General features: G+C 44.4%; 1 long non-coding RNA gene across 1 annotated transcript; it reads right to left on the minus strand.

Annotated features, from left to right (window-relative positions):
* Positions 1-421: 421 nt before the first annotated feature.
* LOC125183666 (uncharacterized) lies at positions 422-14212 on the minus strand. Its single transcript, XR_007166017.2, has 3 exons — positions 13578-14212; positions 9471-9563; positions 422-1830 (listed from the first exon to the last, which is right to left on the minus strand). It is a non-coding gene; the product is annotated as an uncharacterized lncRNA (long non-coding RNA).
* Positions 14213-14893: the final 681 nt, after the last annotated feature.

Genomic DNA, 14893 nt, shown 5'->3' on the forward strand with positions numbered 1-14893 from the left:
TAGGATCATTTTGTCCTTTCCACAGGGGACAGTTGTAAAGATAAGCCTGGCAAATTTTCCTGGATGCTTTCAATAAAAAAACACTGAGGGGAATTTTCAGAGTTGAGTGTTACTATAAAGGAAATGTCCTTTTTTCTTAGGGGAAGAGGTGTGACTTGCAGAACGAATGCCCTTCAGCTAAACGTCAGCACCATGAACTATCGGCAGGCACCGCGTATTTTCCAGGCATGCCCCACCCCGCCAGGATTCCACCTTCTGCCCATGCAACAAGCAGGAGCTCGTCTTTGTTCAGACGGGATGCTCTCAAAATAAACTTTGTGAGGCAAGCACGCCTCTGGTGCCGCTCCATCAAAGCAGAAGGATCTGCACACACGCCAATTAAAAAAAAAAAAAAGTGTTGAGAAATACTTGATGTTGGTGTGCAGGTAAGGGAACACACATCCGCAAAATGAAAGGAAATAAAAATTAAGCTACCCAACAGTATTTATCTCCCTATTCATTCAGGCATGGTCCTACGCAATTTTCTACCAATTCAGTTAAAGTGAATCTCCATGCAGATCACAGGATCACAGGGTGGGTGAGGCTGGCAGGGACCCCCGGAGGCCACCCGCTCCAAGCCCTGCCCAAGCAGGGCCACCCAGAGCAGGCTGCCCAGGCCCAGGCCCAGGCGGCTTTTGGAGATCCCCAAGGAGGAGCCCCCACAGCTCTCTGGGCAGCCTGTGCCAGGGCTCCTCACCCGCACAGCACAAAAGTATTTCCAGATGTGCCATAACCATTCTAGTTTTATCTCCTTTCTGGATTTCAGAGCTTGGCAAGGTAGATGTATTAAAATAATAGTCTAGTTTTCATAGCCCTGCTGTCACAAGCACATCTAAACAGTGTCTGGGGATACAATACTATCTCTTTATATCTTTTATGATCTCTTACTACAGCAAACACAACACGCAGAGATATATAATAGGCCTAATAATAGAAATCAGGAACTTGAGCCAGCGATGCAAATCCCTAATGTCAGGAACAGCCCAGGCACTTTAGAAGATGCAAATTTGCCTCTTGTTCCTGCAGCCAGGCAGTTGCCTGATGACTGGGGAGCCAGGCAAGGGTTTGGAGGCCTGCACTGAAATTTCCAGCGCAACCACAGCTTCCTGCATGACCTTAATCTAGTCACTTAATTAATCCTGTCGATCTGTTTACAGTTGGTAAAACAAGAATGCATGCTTTCCCTATCAGAGGGTGATTATGAAGGTAAAATCCCTTAATTGCTGTATGGAATGAAAGGTTTTGAGGGCTCTGGCAGCCTCTGGCAGGACCGTAAACACAGATTTCACCCGTGAGTCTGCAGGCACAGGTCAGACAAACAGGCTCACAGCCAGGCAGCAATGCCTGTTTTGGGGCAGTCGGACACTGTTTTGGTTGGAGCTGCCACGGATTTAGAGGCAGCCTTACACCCCAGCTGTTCATTGCTGTTTCTAAATCAGCATAGCTGTGCCTGTGCAGACATTTAGTTTTAGGAGAGCTGTAGAGCTACAGCCTTAGAATTAACAGTTTAAAGATTAGTTAAACTGTTGCGCCATCTATGTTTGGACAAGTCCCGTGTGAGTATGCTCAGTCACCCCTGATGGGGCACAGCTCTCCCCAAAGCCTGTTCCCAGCCACCAGCTCGTAGCAATGAGCTCTGGGGGCTGACATGGGTTTGGGGCACCATCCTTGTATTACAGGGGCATTCACATTTGGGTTGGCAAACCCGCAAGTCCCCAGTGATGCTGTGATGTTCCTTCAGCTGCCAGGAGCGACATCAGCGAAGGTCCACGAGGCTCCGTGCTTGGCCACCTGCAAGGGATAAATAAAACAGCCTAGTCAATAAAAGCAAAGCTTGTCACAGACACTGAGGGAGTTCTGGCTGCTGCAGGCAGGAGAATCAGCTCGTCATTCCTCAAAAACAAGAGACACCCAAACACATTTTTTCCTCAAACGACTGCCCTTTTCACCACTTGCTTTTTAAAGCGCTGTGGTTTCATGCTCCATTTTCTAAAGTGCCAGGCGTTGCACTGCCAGGCATCCCTATTTTATAAGTCTGCTTCTTTTCCTTATTGCCCTGTCTGCACTGTCCTCCTCACAGCTGAACTGATATCACTGCAATAAAGCCATACTGGAGATAACAGAATCACTGCCATCGGCAGAGGCACATAACATCCTTCCAACAGGATGGCTTTAGGGGGAAAAGGGTTTCAAAATGAACATTTGGGATATTTCTTTCTTACGAAAGCTTCCCACTGGATTTTCACCCTAAAAAGAGGTGATTCAGGTCATGGTACCTGTAAATGCCTCATTTTAAACACGCACAGAGTCTCTTAGAGGCTCATACCACGCAAACACCAGGCTAACCATTTGCAAACATAGTCACTGCATTTGCACTCAGCAGAGGAGCTCTTTGTCTCAGCCAAATGAAGGGCTCTGCACATACCCTGCATGTACCTGTGAACAGCACCCGTGCAGCCAGCTACCGTTCTGCGTGCACATTAGCAGCCTGAGTGTGAACCTGGCTCTGAATTCAGCAATTTGTCTTCTTTGCTTCTGTTGTTCTTCCTTCAGTGCTTTCCCCTTCACCTTCTCCCAAAGGAGGGTATGCGGTCTATTCACCAGCTTGTGTCCAAAACTGGCACCTCTTAAACGAGCAGAAAAGGGCCAAACTGAACCAGCCTCTCTGCTCCAAGCTCCATTCCCTCTCCTCCACTTCCCTATCTCACTCCCATGGCAAATCCTCAATTCCCAGTCACTTTTGTTTTTGCAAAAGTGTTCTTTGATCCCACTCCTTCTGTTCCTTCCTCCTTTTCCCAGTGGTTATGACAGTCATGTAGTCTGTAGTGGGCCATGGAGACCCACTCCCAGATCTCAGCAGCCTCTCTGCTTTACACACAATAACCTCTGGAAAGAGCACGGAAGAAGATTTTGGGTAAGCAAAGAGATTCCTGGACCATGTGCAGGCAGAAGCTGTGGTGGCTCCCAAGCAGGGCTCTGCCCCATTCCTCCAGCCCCATGAACGGTGAGCTCCAGGTGCCTTCAGGCTGAGAAAGAAGTTGAAAAGATATTTTCAAGACCACAGCTTCAAAATTCATCCTTAACTGGATCTGGGCTCGTCCTCACGCTTACCTCTCTGCTTTATAGGCCCCTGCCAAAGGAGTGCCCCTGCAGCTGAGCTCTGGAGTTGCAAACAAGGCAGATTTTCCAGGGGAGTTTCCCAGAGGTCCAAACAGCAGCCAGATATCCAACCCTCAGTGGCTTTCAGCTCTGCCCATTACTCAAGCGTGGTGCATTTCAAAGCATATTTCAAAGAAGGCTATCTTTCTGGAAAGGTACTAAGCTGTTAACTATCCGAAGTTAGTTGCAGAGTGCGGGGTGGTGGTGGAGGGAGTTTGCAATCCATTAATGACTCCAGAATCACTCAGCAGCAACACATCCGAGGGAGGCTGGGAGATATATGAGCTGCTTGTGAAGACTATTTTATTGTGAAAAGTGTTAAAGGTGTCCTTTAAACTGCTCCTCCTTGGCACGTTTTATTAGCAATTCATTTCTGTCGCACCTCAGGTCAAGCTACTGTGGATCTTGCAGCGATTTTTTTTTAAAATGTGTTTGTATTTAATTGGTGTCTCAAAGAGTGTTTTGAATCCTGTGCATGCCCAATGAGCGGCTGTCTGGCTCCTCTTCCAAGTTGGCCTCCACAGGGAAGAGTGAAACTTAACAGTGTTTTGCTTCATGTGACTGCAGTTACTAAAGGACCACTGCCACACACTGGCAAACTTTGAAATCTGTATTTTCTTAACATCCCACTGACATTTTTTTCCATCCATCATCTCAGCTTCCCAAAGGATTTGAGTGGAAACAAAAATTTCTCTTTTCTTAGCCAGATTCCTGCCTTTGCCTGATTAAATTAGGGATGCCGCACAATCTGCTCCGCAGGTGGCACCAAGCTTCATCACCACAAAACCTGCTGGTGCATCCTTGCGGGAGGAATGGCAGGAGGAGAGGGCTGGCCATAGCACAACAAACTGAGCATCTGCACACAAACACTCTTGCAACAAATCAGCAACAACTGGGAACGTCTTAAAGGAGATGCTGACTGCAGTGAGGCTCTGAATTTGGGCAGGTCTCTGGGCAAGCAGGTGAGGGTCTTCTGGGACTCGTCAGCTCCTGAGAAAGTCCTGGTGCCGTACCACAAGGACGGTCCCAGTTCAAGGGTAGCTTGCTACTGAAATCTCCCTCAGGCTTTCAGTGCTCTCTCTGCACAACTGTTCCTGAGAATATGACTGAACTTGTCCTGAAGGAGACATTAACACAGGGTGGCAAGAAAAACATCACTCAGGCTTTGGGTTCAGCTTGTGCCGACACTTCTCAGGCATCAGGGAAGGCTGAATCCTGCCGCGACTCCTGGCCCAGATGGATGGGGCTGTGGTTTCTCTTCAGAGTCTCAGCTCCATCATTTTGTTCTTCCTCCAGCTGGGTGTTATCAGTGACGCTGGCCTAACACACAGATCTGAACAGATAACTCTGCTCTCGCTTTTATTAGCTTTGGCAAATGGCTTACAGTCGTGATTACAGAAGTTTGTTTTAATTGCTTTTGATATCCCGGTGTGTTCTGTTTCCATGAGACTATTTTGCTTTATCAGTTTTCTAGCTGGACTTTTTCCTTCCCCAAAACAAAGATTCACTACCTTTTGTCTTGCTGATAAGAGTTCCTCAGAGCTATCTGCTGGGTGCTATGGTCTGCAGCAAAAGCTTGGCCAAAACCTAATGGAAGTTAACAGGACTGCAATGGAACTGAGACCCACTTTGAAATATTATCACTTTGACTTCTATTTTAAAACAGTTTCAGTTGCATTCTGTAGTTGTCCTGGAATTATTCTTGTAAACCTCAGATGACTTGTTTGAGGCTGGCATCACTTCTTTGACCTGGTTGGGAGCTTCTTGCTGTCTCTGCCAACATTGGTCAAACAGAACTGCTTAGAGCAGCACCCCAAATCTGCTTAAAACTGCTTCTCAGGTAGAAAACCTTTCTACTTCTTCAGTAGCCATACATCAACGACTATTCAAGGAAGTGACTGAGGAGGAGGAAAGCTGATGAGAAGAATGGTTTCAGAAGAAGCTGTTATGCCCCAAGAACTCCAGCCCAGCTGGGAGGTCTCCTCGTGCATCTGTCTTCCTGGTTCAGTACAAAATGCACTGAATTGAAAAAAGAATGAGCACCTTAAAAAAAACAAACAAACAAACAAAAAAAAACAACACTATGAGGTAATACTTCTATTAATCACTCCTAAAGTCTTGTGATGCTGGAAATTTATTTCATTTGACTAAAAAGTTGGTGCTACTAACATGGTTCCAACCCTTCTGCTTTTCAACTTTTCTTACCTCAAACACCCAAGCACTGAAACACTGACTCGCAACTCACCTGCCACAACTCCTTCATATACAGATCCACAAAACTGAAGCTGATGCTGTAAGACATGTTTGTTGGTTGTTTTTAAGCTAAATGGTCACATGAAACTTTTGTCTAATAATTGTGGTCAGTTATAGCTGCTGTGACTTTGTTGTTGTTGTTCCAACATTTTATGACAGCAAAAGCCTTAATATAGAATCAGCCCTTTAAGCACAGAAAAGATTTGCTCTTGTACATCTTATATTGCTCACCATGCCTGCAGTACATATTGTCAAAGCATTTTTGCCAGCGTGTACTGCCTGCAGCCAGGGGTTTGGTCAGGGTGGTTACCCTGGCAGAACTTTTTACGGCTAAACGATGTCCAAAAGCCCTAGCCCCCATAATTACTTTGTGGAGGCAATGGAATTTGCATGCCTGAACTCTGTGAGTGGGTGTTTTAGGGAACATGAGTAGAATACAGGCTTCTTTTTCCCCTCAGAATTTAGTGATTTCAAGTGGATACCCAATATTTTTCTATAGTACGTATAAAGACTCTTTTGCTGAAGACTGTAATTTTTCCTGTTTGATTTTTTTTTTTCATGGAGGTGGAAAGTAGCAGGTTCTTCTTTTCTGAAATGCCTAGCCTTCAGGGTTTGTTGCATGAAGTGTCAGACACGCTATAAGCCTTTCAAAGGAGAGACTGCTGCATGCTTTTTTTGCTACATTGTTTGTACAATGTTTTCTCGTTCTTTTTCCTTTCATACCAAGTATTCCTTATTTCTTTTTAGAAGAATTTTAGCTGAAAGACCTTCATTTTTCACGAGGTTGTGATACAATCACAATGTAAACAGGTTGCTCAATAATTAATTAGATCTGCCTAGTAATTTAAGTGGCATTATATGGAAAGCCCATTTACTTTAGAAACCCCTTAAAACTCAACAGCCAATGGATCAGCAAGCAGCTTGTCATGGAGCACTGGCATGATGGGGCCCAGTTTCCCTCAGTAGCTCAGACTTCATTCAGAGCACTCAGGATAGCAATGAGAGATGTCCATGAAGACCTAAAACGCTCTCAGACCAAACCCAAACAGCCTGACTGGGAAAACTGGTGAGACTGCCTATCCTTTCCTTGCACTGGGAGAGACAGTGATCAGTACCACTGGACCATCCAGGACAAGCAGTGGCTGAGGAGGTTTCTTGATGAGGAGAACATTTGAGTGTCTGAGAAATCTTCTGGTTTGGGTTTTTCAGGTGACATTCACTGGGAAGTGTTTTTAATACTTATCTACATGTCAAAATGTCTAGACTCTTTTTGCAGGCCAAGGGACCCGATGTAGGCTTTCCCAGTGGCTTTACTGCTTGGCCTGTTGTTGCTACTGTCTTCTGTACTCCTCAATAAACTGTTCAAAATTTATGAGTGCTGATGGATGGGTGCCTGCCAAAGATGTTCACGCGTTCATCTTTTCCTAAACAGCAGCAGGGCATAGGCACAGCTCTCCGAACTGCCACGGGCGTCATCTTCACCCAGTAACCATGCCATGTGGCAAGAATGACCTCCTGTTTATCTTCTTGTGTAAAGAGCCAGTCTCCTCAGGTCCACACAGTATGCACGTTACTGATACAGCCCAGCTTTCCCTGGCTTGGATTAACTCTACATTCCTCAGAGCAGGAGCCCTCTGTCCCCCAGTACCACCCACCACACAGGGACTGAAGGGTGACCACTGCATCCTACCCAGCACATCCAGTTTTTCCACGTCCCGTGTAGCAACCTGAGGCTGCCTACCCTGCTCGAGCTTCTCCTGAACACCTTCACCTCTGTCTTTTACTCTGTTGTACTCTGTTTTACTTCAGGATCTCTTCTTGCTCTGTCCTTGAAACTATCTGAAGTCACTTATCAGAGGATGGTGCTGGAATAAGTGTTCTGACCCAGCAAGTGCTCTTGCAATATTGTTATTGAACTTAGCAGCCAGTAAATCCTGCCACAGTCCTGCTCTGTGTTTCTGCTGTCCGCTTGCCTGCTGTGCTAATTTCTAGCCCTTTTTGTAGTTTCACCATCTTACAGCATCCAATTTTGCTACAAAGCTCAGAAACCCTCCTGCCTGTCTGTGGAGAAGACACTAAAATACCAAACAACAAATTATTGTAGCTATGTGCTGTGCTAAGACCGTCCTCGGCATTTCCTGGGGCGTTTTTATGTCTGAATTTTAATTCACTATATTAAAAGCTGCTTGAAGCAGAAAGTGTGTTTGCCCTCATTTCTCACCCCAGCACCAAACGCAGCATGAGCCCTTGTGTAACTGTGAGGGGCTGTGCAGGCTGGAAGCAGGAGCTCTCATCTCCTTATTCGCAGCTCCAGCTCTCCGTACCCCTCTGGAAAAGAGGCCCCCAGAGCTGGCTGCAGCACTAGCAGCTTGGCCAGACTGCCCTCGTGTGTTTTCCAGCTCTGCTTCTTCTCTCTGGCCTCTGTGGCCTCACTCCAACCTCGTAGGTTCTCACCCTTGTCAGGGCAGCCTCGAGCTCTCCCCAGGACAGAAACCAACAGGTAGATGCGAGCCTCGTGCTTCATCCCAGGAGTCTGTCTACATGAAGGAGGAGGTATTTGCATAAACCTCTTCTTGGGAGGGGGTTTCTTTCTTCAGTGCTTTTTAAATTTTTGATGCTTTGTAATGAGATGCAGTTTTCTGGAGGGCGATGTGACCGCAGGACCACCTTTCATCCCAGCGTGCTGTTGCGCAGTGTTTGGAGGAGCCGCTTGCTTTTATTAGCCTTCTATTCATAGCTCTTCTGCAAAAGTGAGCCCTGCACAGCCAAACTCAACAGAAAATATTCTCTTCTGGAAACAGAACCATTCTCCAGGCTTTGTGTCTATTTACAGCCAAAAGATCAAATGCATAAATTAAAAGGGTAGGTAGAGGCTCCGAAGAGTTTGATCCAGCCAGGGCACTCGCATGCTATGTACATTTATTAAGGATAGGGTTTTTTGGACGGGAAACATTACTTTTTCATGTCTGACTTCTGCAGTTCCAGTAAGATATACGGTGGCATTTGAAGATGGTGGGAACACTGTGACACCTCCTCACTTTGACTTGCTCCCTGGTATGAAACCTTGGCATTTGGAGATGGCAGAGAGGAAATCCTGGAACAGGACTGAGAGCTGAACGAAAGCACAGCTAACAGCTGCAAGATTTAAATACTATGAATGGGAAGTATGTCTCCAGAAAGTCTCGGGGGCCTTTATCTGAAGGAGATATGCCTGGAGGTGGTGGCCATAGGGGGCCATTTGGGGATTTCATCCTCTCCTGCCAGCGTAAGCTTACTTTCTGCCTGCAGGCACCCCAGAGGAACACCCAGGGCTGGAGGCTGGGCAATAAACACTGCCTTCAACATTGGTGCTCACTCTGTGCCGAAGCAGGCTGGCGAGAGCGTGCCGAGCAGCTGAGGTCTCTGCGCTGGGAGCCAGCCGTGCTTCCACACGCAGCCACAGGCTAAATGGAAACCAGACGGGAACCTCTCCAGCCCCACAGGGCTCGCCTTCCACAGGGTCTGCAATTAATTAAGACTGAAGGGGAGGTTTTGAATAACCCCTTTGTGGAACAAAATACACACAGTCAAAACCCAGCTGACAAACACAACAAAACTGACTTCATGGTTTCTTATGAGAAAACCATTAATGGCTGGAGAAATGAAGAAACACTTTGTTCAAGTCACTGGTGTGAATGCAGCATATTCAGATTACAAAGCCATCCTGCCCTGCTATAATAAATATCATATAGCTTTATCCATGGGTAACCAGGTATATAAAAGCCAGTAATAACACATTAGATTTCAAGTTAGCATACAGTACCTACTATTACATTTTCATGGAGCTCACTCACAAAGAGTCAGCATTTCGACACCAGCCGGTGCTTCCAACTCAGCAAACACCAACGGGACGGTCACCTGATACCTTCCACGGCTCTGGCCTGCTTTCAACTCTTTGTTCCTGCTCTCCTCTTATGTCAGTGCTCAAGGGAGAGGGGGGCTAAGCGCTAAAAGGTTTAATAAAGAAATATCTCCTTTACCTCGGTGGCATGTCGTCTTCTTTTCCACTTTGGTGTACGTTAGAGCCTGCTGATGAATAGTGACAGGTTGCTCAAAGAGTCAGGCGGGAAGAACTAGGAAAAAAAAAAAAAAGAGATGGTATTTGGAGAAACATTTACAGCCTCCAGACCGCAGTCAGGGTGAAGTCTGATGGTGTGTGTTATGTGGCAGGTCAGAGCAAAGGCTGTAGCAGGCTCCTCTCCCTGTACGGGCTGTGAAAGCGGTATTCACCACAAGTTTTACTTACTGCCAGCACCCGAGAGAGTCTCACAGGTGTCCAAGCCTGGCTGTTTCCTCTTGGCATAGGTTGGTTAGCCATGCTCCATGATGCCTGTGAACCTGGCAGAGCACTGATGCACCCAGGGCCAACCATAAGAGTCAGCCTATGAAGCACAGACCCGGCAGGTCCTGGTCCGTTCTCATGTCACATTCTCCCATTACGCATTAGTACCAAAAGCCCCTGAAGTCAGCAAGCATCTTTTTGTCGGCACCAACCCCTCAGCTCTGTCTATGTTCCTCTCCTAAACTGCAGATGACTTAGCTGGAGATGAGACTGCAAAACTCATTGCTTTTTGAGGTCTGATCTAACCTGGGAACCCAAGTCCCCTGTGGGAAAAGGCTGCCACCATGCCAAGTCAGCATTTCAGGCACAAATCTGGATAATTTTTTGTAATATCAGTGTTAGCATCCAGAAACACAGTAATTTCTAACCTTTTGTCACAGTCCTGAAAAGACAATAACTTCAAATCAAATAGGTTCAGATCAACACACAGCACTCATGAGGTTTTCAGAAAAACAGCACCTTATTTTCTTCCACAGTTCTGCAGCAGTTATCTTTGACTGTCCATGCTTGTCTCCATCATTCCAGCATGCCAAGTGGGAGAAAAAATAATTGTTTTACTTCCAGAACACAAAAAGAATCCACTACAAAAGAAATGAAGAAATCCCGTTCTACGTAATGGACAATGGAAATCTTGCTTCACGTTTGTCAACGTTCAGGAGCCTGAACGATTCAATACCTGAGGTAGTAAGTGTGCAAATTCAACAAGTTTCTAAAGGCTGCATTGCAAAGTAATTAACCACTCCATAACAAGCCCTCTTTACAGACTTACGATCTGGGTTGTTTGCTAACATTTTACACAGCTGTCACCCAATAACTTCAAACATGAATTTGGTCTTACCTCTTCACCTTTTCCTGTCATGCTACAAGACTAACTGTTCTCCTCAGGCCCATGAACAATAAGATAATCAAACAACCCTTCGGGTAAGCAAGATGTGCTGAGAGTAACCATGATCATATGTTATACGCCTTCCAGTCACAAGAAAGTGGCTCAGCATCCCAGATTTGACCTACTGAGATCAGGAGACCACATCAGAACCACCAGTGGCCCTGCAGTTCAGTACTCATCTGCCCACAGGGTTCTGCTGTCTTTCCTAATGGATGTACAGAGCTCTTCCCTTCACAACTGGTAGGAGGTGATTTCTCCCTCTCTCTCCCTCATTTCCAATGTGTGATCATAAAGTCCGTGGTTTATAAACAGGTTCAGGTCAGGTCTTGCCCTCCTCCACAAAGTGTTGTAGGGATGAGGATCTTTTTCATGGACTTACCAGTCTCAAAAACAACTAGAACTGCTAATACAAGCTTTACCACCTTTGGATTTTCAGTGCTCTACTGGTCTCTCAGACTCTTCTATTGAGAGACCATGAAGTTTGATTCAGAAAGATGACCTGAACAGTATGGGTGGGAATCACTGCAAGAACTGAAAGACCTGACTTTTCCCTTCCCCCAAATCATTGCAATATTACTTGGTACACAATTGGCCTTAGAAAGACTTCGCACTACAAGCCATTCATGATTTTAGATTTACAGAAATACTAGAGATTAAGTCAAGCTTTCTCTTAAGATAAGATCTTAACTTCAAAAGGACCACTGAAAATCTGGACAAGGTAATCACCCAGACTGAAGCAGCATATTTCCAAATGAACATAAAACCCCATGGTTCCCACTCCTCTCAATAATGCAGGCTTGGTCTTTAGGTCATTTAACATGGATGGTTACAACTCCCACCTGTGGACCAGGTGGCAGGGTCATTGACACCCCTCTAAATGTGCAAGAGACCTTAATTTCAGTGACTTGTCTCCTCAAGCACTTACTCAAATTGCAATTAACTTAATGCACAAATTTCCCCCTCCTAAGGTTTCTCTCATTTCTTCATAACTGACAGGGCATTCAGCTCTCCACAGCTCCTGTCAGAGCTCCCCTTCTTCCTCCTGGTTACTTTGGGTCTTAGTTTCACATTATGACTTTCTGCTTTCATCCATAGGATAAGCTACCTGTCCTTCGAGTCCAGCTACATCCTTAGGCCCTTCAGGAAATACTAAGGAAGAGGTTGTTTCTTCGCACCCCACTTCAACCAAACCACAGGCTACTTCTTAAATATCCATTCTGGCAACCACAAGACCACAGGAGCTGTGTCCTTCCTGGCACTGACCCCAGCTCCCTTTGAGCAGATCATTGCGCCATCCTAACCTACTGAATGCAAGGACCTACTCAGCTTTTTTACCTTGTGTAATTCTTGTACATGGTACGAGTCAATGGGATGCATGCAGCCTTGAGAAAGACCAAAGAACCTGCCACATCTGCACATTCAAAGCTTTAAAAAGTTTCTGAATAGATCTTCTTCCAGAAGTACCACATGTGTGATGATCATCAAAAAGTAAGCTATTTCTACCTAACGTTTCTAAGTGATACCTGTACATGAAATTTCTCATCAAGTCCTCTTCCACACAACTGAAAGGATAAGCTGTGTTTGCTCTGCTTAACCTTCACAGAACAGAATTTCCCTTTTGCCAAGAGAGACCATCATAGCATAGAGCAGTTTCCTCTAGAGAATAAGATGGGCAGAGCTAAGAACAGCTGGGAACGGAGGGGTATGAACAGAAATTAAACCTCAGGCTTACTTATATCCTCCAGTAACAACATTTACTGTAATTTGGAATTTTCTCTATAACAGATTTGTTAAAACGTCAACCACTTTGTTAGAAAGACAATAAAAGTTATCATATCAGAAAGATAATACAAGATATCATTCTGTTCATATGTAGACCTTTTTTTTTCACTGAAGAGAGAATTTCTTTCTGCAGCCCACTGCCCCCACAAAACAGGAGAATGAAATAAAGAAGGAAGTGGAAGAACCTAGTAAAAATGTGGTAGGTAGAAAAAGAGGGGAAAAAAAGAGAGTACTCTTTCCCCGATGAATTTATCATAAGACAGAACAACCTTTGCAAAAAAATGAATAGTTGTACTCTGATCAATTATTATATATAGGTGGCTGTTGGATACTGAAACAGAATAAAAACCTTTCTGGAGAAAAGTGGTGGATAAAGCCTATTTTTAAAAGTCTCTGGTTTTGAGGTGATCAGCATAGAGTGCTTTTACAAAATCACACTAAAAAAGTGAAACGGTGATTAGAAGTTCCCAGAAGTCAGGATCTTTTCTAGAGTCTCAAATACAAGATAATTTAAAATTAGTATCAGTACATTGAGGTCATTGCAACAGTCAAAGTTTTAGTCACCACATTGTTCTTTCTCCATGTGTCATGTTCTTTCTTCATTGCTATTTTTTTAAGACATAAGCCCACACATAGATTTTGTCCAAAGTACTACCAATAGCGCATAAATGTTGTTTACATTTCTATAAATGGAACAGTTTATTACAGCAATTTTTGCGTGATTACTGCTCTGCACAAGAATGTTTTCAATGTCAAAGCAAGAAGGCTGATGAAATTCTGCTTGAAAGCAATTCCTATTGTACATGGAGTATAAAAAGAAAAAACCCACATTTCTTAGCATTTTAATGATTTGATAGTATACTAAAGCTCAGGCCTGAACGCACAACAAAGTGCAATGACTCTGCCCGTTTGAAGCCAAACAAAAGACCAGGGTTGTTAAGGAAACAGCTACCGAAACTCCCACTTTAAGAGAGATAACAAGGTCATGAGAGCTTCTGTTCACTCCATGGACCTCGAGACTCTGCATCATCCAAAGAGCCCTACTGAAGCTCTCATCTAGGAAGGGCATCCACTCACCAGCCTTTTGTTCTTGGATTCATTGTAGATGGCCATGGCAAACTCCTCCGCAACCTCCAGCTTCCAGACTCCAAAATGGAGAGTTTCAAAACTCAATTGGAGAAGAGCTTGAGCAACCTGATCCGGCTTTACAGTTACACATGCTCAGATCTGGGGACATGTCCAGAGGCCTCCAGAGGTCCCTTCGCAGCCAAAACTCACCACAATTCCATCAAAACGTTGTATTTTTTTTTCTATTGAATCAGTTAATATTTGATCCCAATTCATAGAGGTCTTCCGTTATGTTGAAATCACTTTTTTCTTGGCCAAATCAACACTGGAAAAATGCTTTTCAACCCTACCAGTAAAAAAAAGAACATGACATTTGAAAATCATTGAGTTTAACTGAACACCTGCTGTCTTATTATAATGGAGGAAGAAGTACTGTGAACTGCATGTAACTCTAAAAATAGGAAGGGACTGAAGAAAACCCATAAGATATCCTCTGTGTACAATTTCTGAAAAATACACTCATTATCTGGCTAGAAACTTCAGCTGTCAGCTAAATGCGACGTGGGTACAGGAAAAAACAACTCAGAACTTATTCCTTTGGGAATCTAAATAAGAAATATCTCCATCTTTCAGAGCTGAATCATATTGTACTTCCATTTACAAAGTTCCTATTTACTCCAGTAGCCAAATATTCTCAGGAAATGCATATTTATTTAAAAAGAAAGAAGCTTTTGCTAGGCAGGTGAACACCAGGATGAAAGGCTATCATTTATAAGTTGCCAGTAGAGCAGGGTGAGCTGAATTGGAGACCTTAATGAACATAGCATCAAATAAAAGAGCAGCAGAGGACTTATATCTTCTTCTACTGTTTTGGTCTGGGTGTTTCAAGCTGGTTATTTATTTATTTATTTATTTTTATTTTTAAGGGTCCTTGCAACAGAAATACATTCACCCATATCTTATTTTGACCAGCCTTGGTAAATTAAGCACTCTATACTCTTATTTCCACATGGAGATTACAGTGGATCACATGCTGGTTTCCACCTGTCCATAATCTGTGCCATATTACATCAAATTCACTTCATACACACAAAAGTAAAGAGCTAAATCTCTCCTGCAAGGTGTTAAACTTTGGTAAGCCATTTTTGGTTTTAGCACAACTAACCTCATTGTTTCCTCTCTGTTTGGCAGTCAGACTCCCTCTAAAGTGCTCCTCAAAGCACCGCCTTTCAGCAGACACCACCTCTGCCTTTGCTCTGCCCAAGTTGACAGCAGAGCAAGGGCCCTTTTTCTAGGGTTTTCATATCTACAAATATTGTAGCAAA

The sequence above is a fragment of the Anser cygnoides genome, chromosome 1 (genome assembly GCF_040182565.1).
Source record: "Anser cygnoides isolate HZ-2024a breed goose chromosome 1, Taihu_goose_T2T_genome, whole genome shotgun sequence".
In the NCBI taxonomy this organism is placed as follows: Eukaryota; Metazoa; Chordata; class Aves; order Anseriformes; family Anatidae; genus Anser; species Anser cygnoides.